A 12001-nucleotide genomic window follows, 5' to 3' on the forward strand; every position below is an offset into this window, starting at 1 on the left:
CAGATGATTCTGTAACAAGATGTTCGAGAATTGGACAACCATCAATGACCACATCAACCATGAATGGATTTACAAGAAAGACGAAGCAGGGTTTCAGCTTCTGCAAGTCCTCATACCTGTCTCGGAAATTATCAAGCTGCCCTTGTAACTTATCGTGGTATTCTTCCAGTTTGTGGTATTTTATTTCAATATCAGGGAATGTATCTACTCTCCTTTTGAGATTGGGAAAGTAACAGAAGTTTCTTGACAATATGTCTCTTTGAAAAAGTCTAATTTTATTCTGAAAGCTAAACATTGTCTGAGTAAGATCAGACACAATCTTACCCTTCCCGTGGAGTGCCAAGTTGAGAGTTTATATCAGTAAGGAACATTAGATCTTGCATACATTCATTATTTCCCAGTTGAGGATAGAATATTTTCTTTTCTTCAAGAAAAATAATAATAGGTTCCAACAGATACACAAATCTATTTAAGACATTACTGGTTGACAGCCATCTCACAATGCGGTAGAAAGAGACACCACTGGTTTACCTTTGAGCGCCAGTTATTCCATAAAATATTTGAACTATCGGTGGGTCGTCCCATTTAAGCGTATAAAATTGACAATTTGAAGAACAAATTTCATAACAAGTATGTGGCTGCCAGGTGTTCACGATGAATAATGCAATGAACATGGAGAAACTCTGAAAAGCTGGGATCACTTTTCATTAGTGCAATTAATCCTGCATTTTCCCCCACCATTGCAACACTGACGAGTTTATCCAGTGGACTATCAGCATTTGTTAAGGCTCTGTCAAACGCATATTTCATGTCAACACCTCGAGTTGTTTCTTTTATTGCCACTAAGTCCAACATCTCTTTTTCATAGTTACATTAGAGTTGTATTGTATGTCTGTAGATTCGTCAAGGGCAAAGCTGAATGCAAACGAATTCTTTAAATCATTTTGCATTTTGCCTGTAACATCAGCACTGATCTGGGAGATACGTCTCTCTGTAGTGTGACGTGAAGCTGGTGTTTGTGCTTTTAGTCGCTGAAGTTTTGTGTTATTTGGATCTAACACTACAACAACTTCAGCTGTATTCTTCTTAACAAATTCGTCATCAGAATATGTTTAGCACGAGCAATATTCCATGATATAACGAAACTAGCTTCAGTCGTTGTATCAACTTCCTCACTGAACGTTGTCAACAGTGCCTGCTGGCTATTTATTGATGATTTTAACACAATTAACTTGTTTTTCCGTAATTCTGATTTAGGTGGATAATCAGACGAAAAGGTTTTGCGGTTTGTTTCATAGTGGCGTTTCAAGTAAAACATTGCAGTTAAGACACAAAGGTTTTACCTCCTTTATCAATGAATGCAAAATCTTTCTCTCATTCTGGCTTAAAATTTTTGTTTTCATCTTCATATTTTCGCTTCTTACAATTTGATGACGCCATCTTACTTCACAAAATGTTCACAGATACTTCTAAAAATTAAAGTGAAAAGAAACAATAAGCTCCAACACGCGCAACGCAACCAAACTCTACAGCGACCAATATCACGCTAATACTCAGCTAATTTCACTGCCTGCAACATAGCCACGCACGCCACAATCAAGCAATCACAAGCCATGTCCATTAAAACTAACATTGTCAGCGCCGGTTTGTACGATTTCTGATTCTCCAGCACATTTCCTCTGTAATCCTTGTTGATCCAAAATTTCTTTAATTTCTGACTCAAATCTTACATTAAAATTACGATTTAAGTTCTTAAATATATTTACTCACCATGAACATTAAACTTACGTTTTAATCCAATTGACTCTCAGTTTAAACCTGGTAAACAATGATGAAGCTTAAATTTTATTATTTACCTTTTATATTAATTGTGATGCAATAACGAGCTTAGTCAACATATTTCTACGAGCCGCACATTTATGTCAAAGAACCGCATGTACCTCGCGAGCCGCGGTTTGGCCACCCCTGTAATGTAAAGGAAAACAATTAATGAAAATTCGATAGAAAATTATTTCCAGTATGTTCAATAACATAATGCTTTCTGTTTATCCAATTGGAAAAAAGAAAAGATATAAAATATTTAAACATATTATATTGCTTTAAACTACGTAGAACATAATATGTATTTACTGAAATAACCAGAAGGTGTAACAGACACTATTACACGACGTTTGTGGTTCACTTAATGCTATTCTTGTGAAAAAATTACTTTGTAGCCCAAAGTCGGGCAAATTTGCGTTTGTCAGATAACAGATGAAATTAAATAAAAAGTGGATCATTCAAAGTGAAACTTTATACAAAACGTTCGTAACGCTTAAATTTGTTGAATCTAACTCGCAGATTTTGGTTTGAATTTCACGCAAAGCTACTCGAAGGCTATTTGCGCTAGCCATACCTAATTTAGCATTGTAAGGCTAGAGGGAAGGCAGCTAGCTAGTCATCACCACCCACCGCCAACTTTCGAGCTACTCCTTTTACCAACAAATAGTTATAACGCCCCCACAGCTGAAAGGGTGAGCATGTTTGGTGTGACAGGGATTCGAACCCGCGAATTACGAGTCTAGTGCCTTAACCACCTGGCCATTCCGGGCCTAGCAGATTTTGGGATAAAAATTAAAAGTTGTAAAAATAAACTACTCGAAACCATATCAGAATCGTGGTTCATGTTACCAGTTAATTGTTTTAAACGATATTAGTGGTAAAGGCCGAAAAGTAACAATTCAAGACAGTTGTTGGAACAACTGATTTTGGTAACAGTGTGTAATGAAAATTTGGATTTGGATACAGCTCAATGGTGAGCTATAGGAAAGATGGCAGTGCTGTAGGATTAGATATTTCATTTCTCCGTGGGTTTTAAGCTTTAGAAAGACCAAAATGATTTTTGATTGTCTAGTAAGTGTGATACCATAAAGTTAGGAAACTTTTATTGAAGGACAATAGTAAAGTATATTTAAGTAAGTTTCTTTGTGCTCTGGGAATCTAAAAAAAAATCCGATCTTCGTTGATTAAGTATAGGAAGCAGCGGTAAGTCTGAGGGCTTATAATGCTAAACATCAGGTTTGGATACGTGCAGCGGGTACAACACAAAGATTTGTGTAGATTTGTGCTTAACAACAAACAATATTCTGGTCATGATGGCATTTTCCTGTAAGTATACTCCAGGATCTCCGTGATCTGTTATTTTTGGCTCAGAACCCGGAAAATTAGTCTCCTGCCGTCAAAAGTGGTAAAGGCAACAAAAATAACCACAGGCTGAGAAATTTGCGACGAATGCTGACGTAAGCACCAAACTAATTGCTTATAGAAGAGGGTGGTTTGCATGACGCAAAGACTGTTAAGGATGCTTAACTTCGCGTGATGTTGCGAGTTTTTTTTTTTAAAGTTGGTACTAATATCGGTTTGTAAAAAATTGTTTAATTTTTAGAAAATGTCATTTATATGAATAATTCGGATGTTTAAACTCACAACTAAGGAGAACCAACTCTTTTAATCGCAACGAGAAAGAGAGTATGTTGAAAAATGTGCGATTGTTTTACATATAATAATAAATATACGACAGTTTCTAGTCTCAAAATTAATTAAAAACCAGTTACTTGCTATATAGGATTAAAATCAGTAAAAACCCGATGAGAATGGAAAACCGTCTACACTCTAGATGTTTAGACGTATATTTCGACGTGTACCTTTGCGCGATATTCAGAAACAAACAAACACTACTTCCTTCAGAATAAAGTAGTTGTTAAAGTTAAAACATTTTGATATTAGTTGAATTTCAAAATTATTCTCATCTTTCTAAAAATTATTTAGCATTTGCGTAATTTTCAATGATGAGAAGAATTTTGAAATTCAATTAATATCAAAACGTTATAACTTCAACAACTACTTCATTCTGAAGGAAGTGGTGTTTGTTTGTTTTGAATATCGCGCAAAGCCATACGAGGGCTATCTTCGCTAGCCGTCGATAATTTAGCAGTGTAAGACTAGAGGGAAGGCATCTATAGTCATCATCACTGTTGGGTCACTGTTTTACCAACAAATAGTGGGATTGACCGTTACATTATAACGCCCCCACAGCTGAAATTGCGAGCATATTTGGTGTGACGGGGATTCGAACCTGCGACCCTCAAATTACGAGTCGAGTGCTCTAGCCACCTGGCAATGCTTGGCAAGAAGTACTGTACAGTTATATTGAATTTTCATGAACCCACCTACTCAACACCGAATTTTCTTAACTTTTAATACATATTTTTTTAAAATTCTTGATCTATACATAGAAGTTACATAAAATAAAAGAGAACTTGTATAACAGAGAAAGCAATAGTGCTTATTTCGTAAGATTATGTTGAATAAAGGTAAATTTCGTAAGTAACAAATGATCGTGATAGTATGTATCTCAATAAACGTTATGACATGAAAGAGAGTACGAAATGGAACGTGCAAATAACATCGGTTTTAAACATTTTTCTAAAGAATATTTTTAACGAAAGGGGTTTAAAGATTGAACGAATGCCTTATAATACGACACTGGAGAAGCTTGATTGCACCACCAGGTGTACCTACATCAAAATCGATTATTTTATAATGTAATTTGTTATTGACAGACCTTGTTCTTTTTTTCGTTCACTCTCTCAGTTTTTGTGGGTTTTTTTAGAATTTTATATTTCATTTTCGAAATAATATAGTTGAAAAATTTGAATAGATAATGTTTTCATCAACATGCACCAAATCATTGGCCCCCCAGTGGCACAGGAGCATGTTTGCGGACTCACACCACTAGAAACTGGGTTTTGATACCTGTGGTGGGCAGAGCACAAATAGTCCATTGTTTATTTTTGTGCTTAATTACAAATAAATACTAAATCGTTACATTCCATTAACTTGGTTCCTTCGTGAACGGATATAGGAGCTTCTAATGACATGAATTTAAGTTCGTAAAGCAGCTGTACGCGGTATTCGTCGCACTACACCAGCATCTTACTTAAGACCGTCGCACCAAACGTGCTCGCCCTTTCAGCTGTGGGGCGTTATAATGTTTCGGCCAATCCCACTATTCGTTGATAAAAAAGTAGCCCAAAAGTTGGCGGTGGGTGGTGATAACTAGCTGCCTTCCCTCTAGTCTTACACTGCTAAATTAGGGACGGCTAGTGCAGAGAGCCCTCGCGTAGCTTTGCGCGAAATTCGAAACAAAAACTTATCTAAGAACTGTAATGAAACTTGCAGAATGTTGGAGGTGGAATTGAGAAACGGTGCCTGGTTTCTGACATGTTTGACGGATTGTAATATTATATTGTTGACGAGGAGGAAATAAGATTCCGTTTTTCTCTGAGTATCCGTCTTAGCTACACTTTAGTTCTACAATTTATGTATGTTGAGTTATGACTATGTGGCTGTATTAATAAAAAGTTTATTGCTGTAACACATAATTGTCCATATTTGAAGCGTTAAATTATCAAAAGTTCGTGTTGTTTATTCTGAACCATATACGCCTACTTTACATTTTTATAGCTCGTATGACTATAGTAATATAATTTAATCAGCACAAGCAGAACTTGTATATGCATATCCTAAAAATAACTTAATGCAGCCTAACACATATATACATAGTTAAGTATGAATATACTTGAAGTTAAGCAGATGTGATTATTCCAGGAGGAGGTACGCGAAAATCAACATCGCGTAAAATGGCGTAAGCATAAGACATATAAACGCAAACACACTTACAAACTAACTTTGACGATAAGAAACTAAACTACTTCCACCCGTTACTTTTACTTCTATTTCTAAAACGTTTTTCATAAAAATAAATTACATTTTGTATATTTTAAGTTGGTTTGTTTTGTTTTTTTGCCCGGCATGGCTAGGTGGGTTAAGACCTTCGACTCCTAATCTGAGAGGCACGGGTTCGAATTCCGGTCGCACCAACCATGCTCGCCCTTTCAGCTGTGAGGGCGTTATAATGTTGCAATCAATCCCACTATTCGTTGATAAAAGAGTAGCCCAAGAGTTGGTTGTGAGTGGTGGTGAATAGCTGCTTTCCCTCTAGTCTTACACTGCTAAATTAGGGACGGCTAGCGCAGATAGCCCTCTAGTAGCTTTGTGCGAAATTCTAAACACACCAAACCAAACTTATACAAGTCGCCATCAAACTAAACTTTGAACTACCGTATTTCTAATTCAGTATTTTAACTATTTCATCATTATATTAGAGTTTATCAAAAGTACATTTTAAACGCAAGTCCTAATTTGTCAAGCTACTACGAATAAAATACTTTTTTGTAAAGTATGCACATGGAGAAAAGGACAGACTAAGTATTTTTTCTGAGAGATATTTTTATTACATTCTGTGGTTTGGCATGAATTGTCAGTGTTTTTGGAAAAATAAAAGGGAAAGTTGGAAATTCATAAATATTTATAATTATCGGTGGTTATAACTCGGCCCCCCGCTGGAACAGCGGTATGTCTACGGATTTACAACGCTAAAATCAAGAGTTCAATTCCTATAGGTGGGCTCAGCAGATAGCCCGATGTGGTTTTGGTGTAAGAAAAACACACACACACATTATAACTCTCCGAGAGACGTGTTGCGACACCTACATTTCAGTGAACATGTGTTTACATATGTCTCAAAACTGGCACTTTGAAATCGTCTCGGCTTACGTAGTTTGCGTAAATACACTTGTGTAGGTTTTTACCGTGTCAGTTGGACTGCTATTTTCGGTTTTAGCTCTTCTAAAACAATCTTTCCCTGAAAAAATTCACACAGTTGCAAAAATAGTTGAGAAAAACTAATTTTAGATTTCAAGTTTAAGTCTAGGCCTAACTAAATGTTCAAGTGTAAAAGATTGACGACATTGACGTCATCGGGTCTTCTGAAGTTTGTATGTTTTGGCATTACCAGAAACCTTTTCAGTTTTGTTTTTTTTTCCTACAGCGACATCAGCTAGTGTTCTTGCTTTAGAATATTTTGTTTGACATGAGCGTCGGCGTGGCCCATTCTTCATTCAACTAAAGAAAGAACTAGAGATGATTGCATCCTAGAATTAGAAAACAGTTCTCGAAAAACTGACACGTTAACAAATGTGAGGAGATGTTTTCTAGCCCCTTTTAAAAAAACACATAAAGTGATAAAAATATTCTGACTTAAAATATTAAGTTTGTAAATCTTGAAAATTCTCCAGATGTGCAAGATGTTACTTGATCAATATCTTAAATTAAAATAAAGCAACATTTATAAATAAATATATTTGAATATCTTAAAAGTTCACAAAAAACCTCATCACTTTAAGTAGGTGGCGTTAATTCTGTACTAACAATATTACGTAATTAGTAAACCTCCTCACAGCGCCACCATTGAATAATTTTAATAAAGTGTAGCAAACTGGAGTTTTCAACCTGAACGTTATCTCACGAGAGCTAAAAGTCCAGGACTGAGACCCTTAGAATACAGTTTTTGAACTATTGGCGAGAAGGAAGGCAGCCAGATAGAATAACTCGACTCCACAAGGGATTTCTCTAAATAACGGAAATGAAAGTCGCTTTTATAACAAGCCCATAGCTGAAACTTTCATAGGGGTCTTGCACTGACTTCAAAAAGTCGCCTGATCTATAGCTGACACCATCGTGTTGTACGTCAAGTTCTTACATCCGTCTAAGATGAAAAATTAAAATTTTGTAGGACGTACTGTTGGTGTGAACATGCACCCTTAAGACACCAATATTATTCTAATTTTGTGTTATAATACATCATCTTAGCAATGTCCATAAAGAAAAAGAAACTGAATAGTCGTTGGGTTGCGTATTCACATCTTTTGTTAAAGACGATGTTTACAAGTAACAGTGTGTAAAAATTTGCCGAATTCTGTATTAACATAGATTGCTGTTGACTGTTAGAAGCTAGTGTGTAACATACAATATGGCGACGTTAAATGAAAGAGAAGATTTTTGACGTCACGTGCAAGATCTCTATGTGGTGCTCCAAGTTCGTCTTTCAACCTTGGACTGTTCAATCTGCAGCCGGACACTAAACACCAGCCCACGTCTGGCCCAAAATTTGACCAAAGCTACCACATAAACATACGTGTAAATCCCCACACTACGCACAGTCATTTATAGATACATTAAATGATTGAAAATGTATATTTTTAATACATATCCATGCGATACCTTTGTAGCAAATGATGGTACTTTTGCCTATTGAGGAGGTCGGTCATAAAAATTCACCAACCTTAAATAGAAAGTTATATCAAAGTTAATTTTTAATTTGACTATTGACTTGATCATCAAGAAGATAAAACTGACTTCATGAAAGCATAGCATGTTCGCTCCCCCCTCTAAATATAGAACTTACGATGTCTAAGTAGGTCCAAAATAACCGTTTCTCTCAGACTTCAGGTCCCTGGATGACAGGAATGTAAAACCGTGTGATGGAAATACGTTAAATAACTTTAGGCCAAGAATTGCCTGCTTATTACCTGAAGGATAACAACCTAAAAAAAAAAAAAAATAGAAACGTTTTAAACCGCTGAATGACATTAAGATCAGAACGGTTTGTTTGAATGGAAAGCTGCAAAAATGGGGTTTCTTATTAAACCCATTACACGAATCGAACCTCGAATTTTAGCATTATAAACTGTATGTCTGTGTAATGATAACTGTCTAAAATATTTTAAGTAAGCTACCTATATAAACGTAACAAAACCTAAGTACGGCTAATGAATATCCTCATGAGGTTTTTTCCTATCCATGTTCTGTTTGTTTGTCTGTCTATGTGGCACGTTAAAACTGACTTGTCTTGGAAAAAGTTATGTAATAAAAAAAATTGGAATAGCTTTTTTTTTTTTTTAATCATGTCTTAACAAAAATGAGGATAGTACTGAAAGATCTGATATTTGGTCATGATTGTGCTATATCAAAGCTTTCGTGCCTCCTTACATTGCATAAGGGTTAACGGCAACCACCACTTCAAAACAACTATCAAACTACAATGGAAATGTACAAAACAACATTTTCAAATGGAAAATTTAGCTTACGGTAAATAATTAAAAATGAGCATGTTATAATGAACTTTAATTAAAGTTGAAATAAATTTAATAATATCAAATCGGGTCGAAGTTAAAACAATTAATCAAAATTAAAAAGAAATGCTGGTTGGTGTAAAAAATAATATGTACAGGCTCTTGAAACTAGACTTTCTTCTTCCCGATAAAACAACAAACTAGGGTTCACAAACTCTCATTTAAGTGACAATAACGTTCTTAAGTTCAACCAATGACGATCAAACAGAAGCTCAGCATAGCTAGGTGGGTAAGGCACTCGACTCGTAATCCGAGGGTGGCGGATTTGAATCCCAGTCACACCAAACATGTTTGTTCTTTCAGCCGTGGAGGCGTTATAATGTCACAGTCAATCCCACTATTCGTTGGTAAAATAGTAGCCCAAGAGTTGGCGGTGGGTGGTGATGACTAGCTATCTTCCCTCTAGTCTTACACTGGTAAATTAGGGACGGGTAGCTCAGATAGCCCTGGTGTAGCTTTAAGCGAAATTCAATACAAATCAAACAGAATTCCGGGAAATTAAGTCTTTAAACAATACCACAGATAATCTTACTCTAAGTAAACTTACTGACCGCACAATAAGACACCTGGTGTCTGCTTTACAAACTGCTTTGAAGGTTTGCTGATGTTTGACAACAATCTGTTCACACGACAACTACTCAATTAAAAATACACATTACTTGTTAATATTTAAATGAGATCAAAGCAATGCCAATAGTTTGCTGCACTTAAGTCTTATATATATTATCACGTAATTTTTTAAGTTATTATGTTCCACTTTTTGCGAAGATACATCATGTTTATTTTTATGTTACAATCTTTCATCTCACTCGATTAGACCATTTCCTAGATATTTAAAGTGATCTGGTGGTAACTTATGAAGTATATGTCATGAGGACGAAGTGAACTCGTGATATTTTAGTTATTCGTATGACCCGCTTTTAAGTAGAGCACGGCTGATAAGAATACAGAATAAAAATAGCCAATGGTTATATTTTGAGTATTATGGTAAGATGGATATATTATGTAATCGTTTTCATCATGACGAAAAAAAAAAAGAAACATATGGGTGTAACAGCTGTCTCGTGATCTAAAATTCACTTAGAAAGATTTGAGTTTTTATTATAACAGTATAAGTTAAGTCAGCGGACGACACTTCCAGTTCAGAATGAACACTTAAAGATCGTGTAGCTCGTTAATAATTTTTTTTCTAATCATTGAATGAAAGTTATGATGCATAACATCTGTGTATTTCGCTGGTACAGCGGTAAGTCTTCGGATTTACAACGCTAAAATCAGCGGTTTGATTTCCCTCGGTGACTCAGCAGATAGCCGGATGTGATTGTGCTATAAAAAACACACACGCGTATAACATCTGCTCAGGGAGTGAGCATTGATAACTCTGTTTCTTTGTGTTTTTAAATTTCGCGCAAAGCTACACGAGGATTATCTGCGCTAGCCGTTCCTAATTTAGCAGTATAAGACCAGAGGGAAGGCAGCTAGTCATCACCACCTACCATCAGCTCTTGGGTTACTCTTTTACCAACCAATAGTGGAATTGACCGTTACATTATAACGCCCGCACGGCTGAAAGGGCGAGCATGTTTGGTGCGACAGGGATTCGAACCCGCGACTCTCAGATTACGAATCAAACGCCTTTACCTAGCTCCCCATGCCGGGCCAATTTAAAAGTGATAAAGTAGATAGATGGAAGGCAGCTAGTCAACACCATCAACCGTCAATACCTTAGCTACTCTAAACAAATAGTGTGACAGGCTGTGACATTATTCACGGTTGTTCAGGGGTTTTTAACGTTTAAAATCAGTTATCGATATTCATGGTGAGAGCCAGAAAATTGTGTAACTATGCGCTTGATAAAATTGTAGTCTCCCGATGAGTCAGTGACTAGTTTATGGACTTACAACGCTAAAATTCGCACTTCAATTCCTCGCAGTGTACAGAATACAGGTAGCATATTCTGCAACTTTGTTCTAAAAAACGTAACTAGACAGTTGTCACATCATAACATCCCATGTAGTTTAAAAGACGAGTTTGTGCAGTAATACGATTATATTTCGCGATTCGCAGATTGCATGGCGAGAACCCTAACTACCAATCAGTTCTAGGCCTGATGTTTTAAAACATCTCATTGATTTATTTCAATAAAAAAGGAACAGTTTGACAGAGTAAAAAGTTAAGTTTTCTTCTGATGTAACTATGTTTGAAATTCAATAAAAAATAAGTGGTGACATTTAAATTCGAATTAATATTACGTAAGTATCTTTTGTACACAAGAGCAGTTGACCTTACTGTTAACAAGAATAAAGATGAATTTTCAACAAATTTAATAATTGCCTTAGAAACTGTACTTTGGTTAGGTATAATTCCTGTATAGTTGCCATATTTTTAAACACTTTAGTTTTTGAGTAAAAAAATGAAAAAAAAACTATGTGGGTCCTCGAACTCAAGTTTCTCTCGGTCGTTCGGCTGTTTCCGTGACGTTTTACAACTATGACGTAATAGTTGCCAAACACGCTTCGTTGCGCGCCTGACCATTTTGTTCCTTTCAGTGCTAGTGTTTCATGCAAATCTATCGGTGCTTTTTTCGGATTACATACTTTGTGAGACTATTTTTGTTTTTATATTGCTACTTTATGTTTGTTTCATGATAATATGGTTTACTGTGTTGCTTATGTTTGTAAAAACGGTTCGGCATCGGGCAAAAGCTTATTTTCGTTTCCGTGCAAGGAGAGGGAACCGGCAAGGTGGCGACAGTGGGTGCGGATGGTCAATAGGAAGAACTGGACTCCTTCACATCATGCAAAGCTTTGTCGAGATCACTTTGAACGCTCATGTTTTGTGTCGGATCCCACTGTTTTGGATTCCGTGGGTTTCAAGCCAGACAGGTTGAAACTGAAAAAACAATCGGCAGTAGACAGGATCGTCCC

Source organism: Tachypleus tridentatus, chromosome 1 (assembly GCF_004210375.1).
Source record: "Tachypleus tridentatus isolate NWPU-2018 chromosome 1, ASM421037v1, whole genome shotgun sequence".
Classification (NCBI taxonomy): Eukaryota; Metazoa; Arthropoda; class Merostomata; order Xiphosura; family Limulidae; genus Tachypleus; species Tachypleus tridentatus.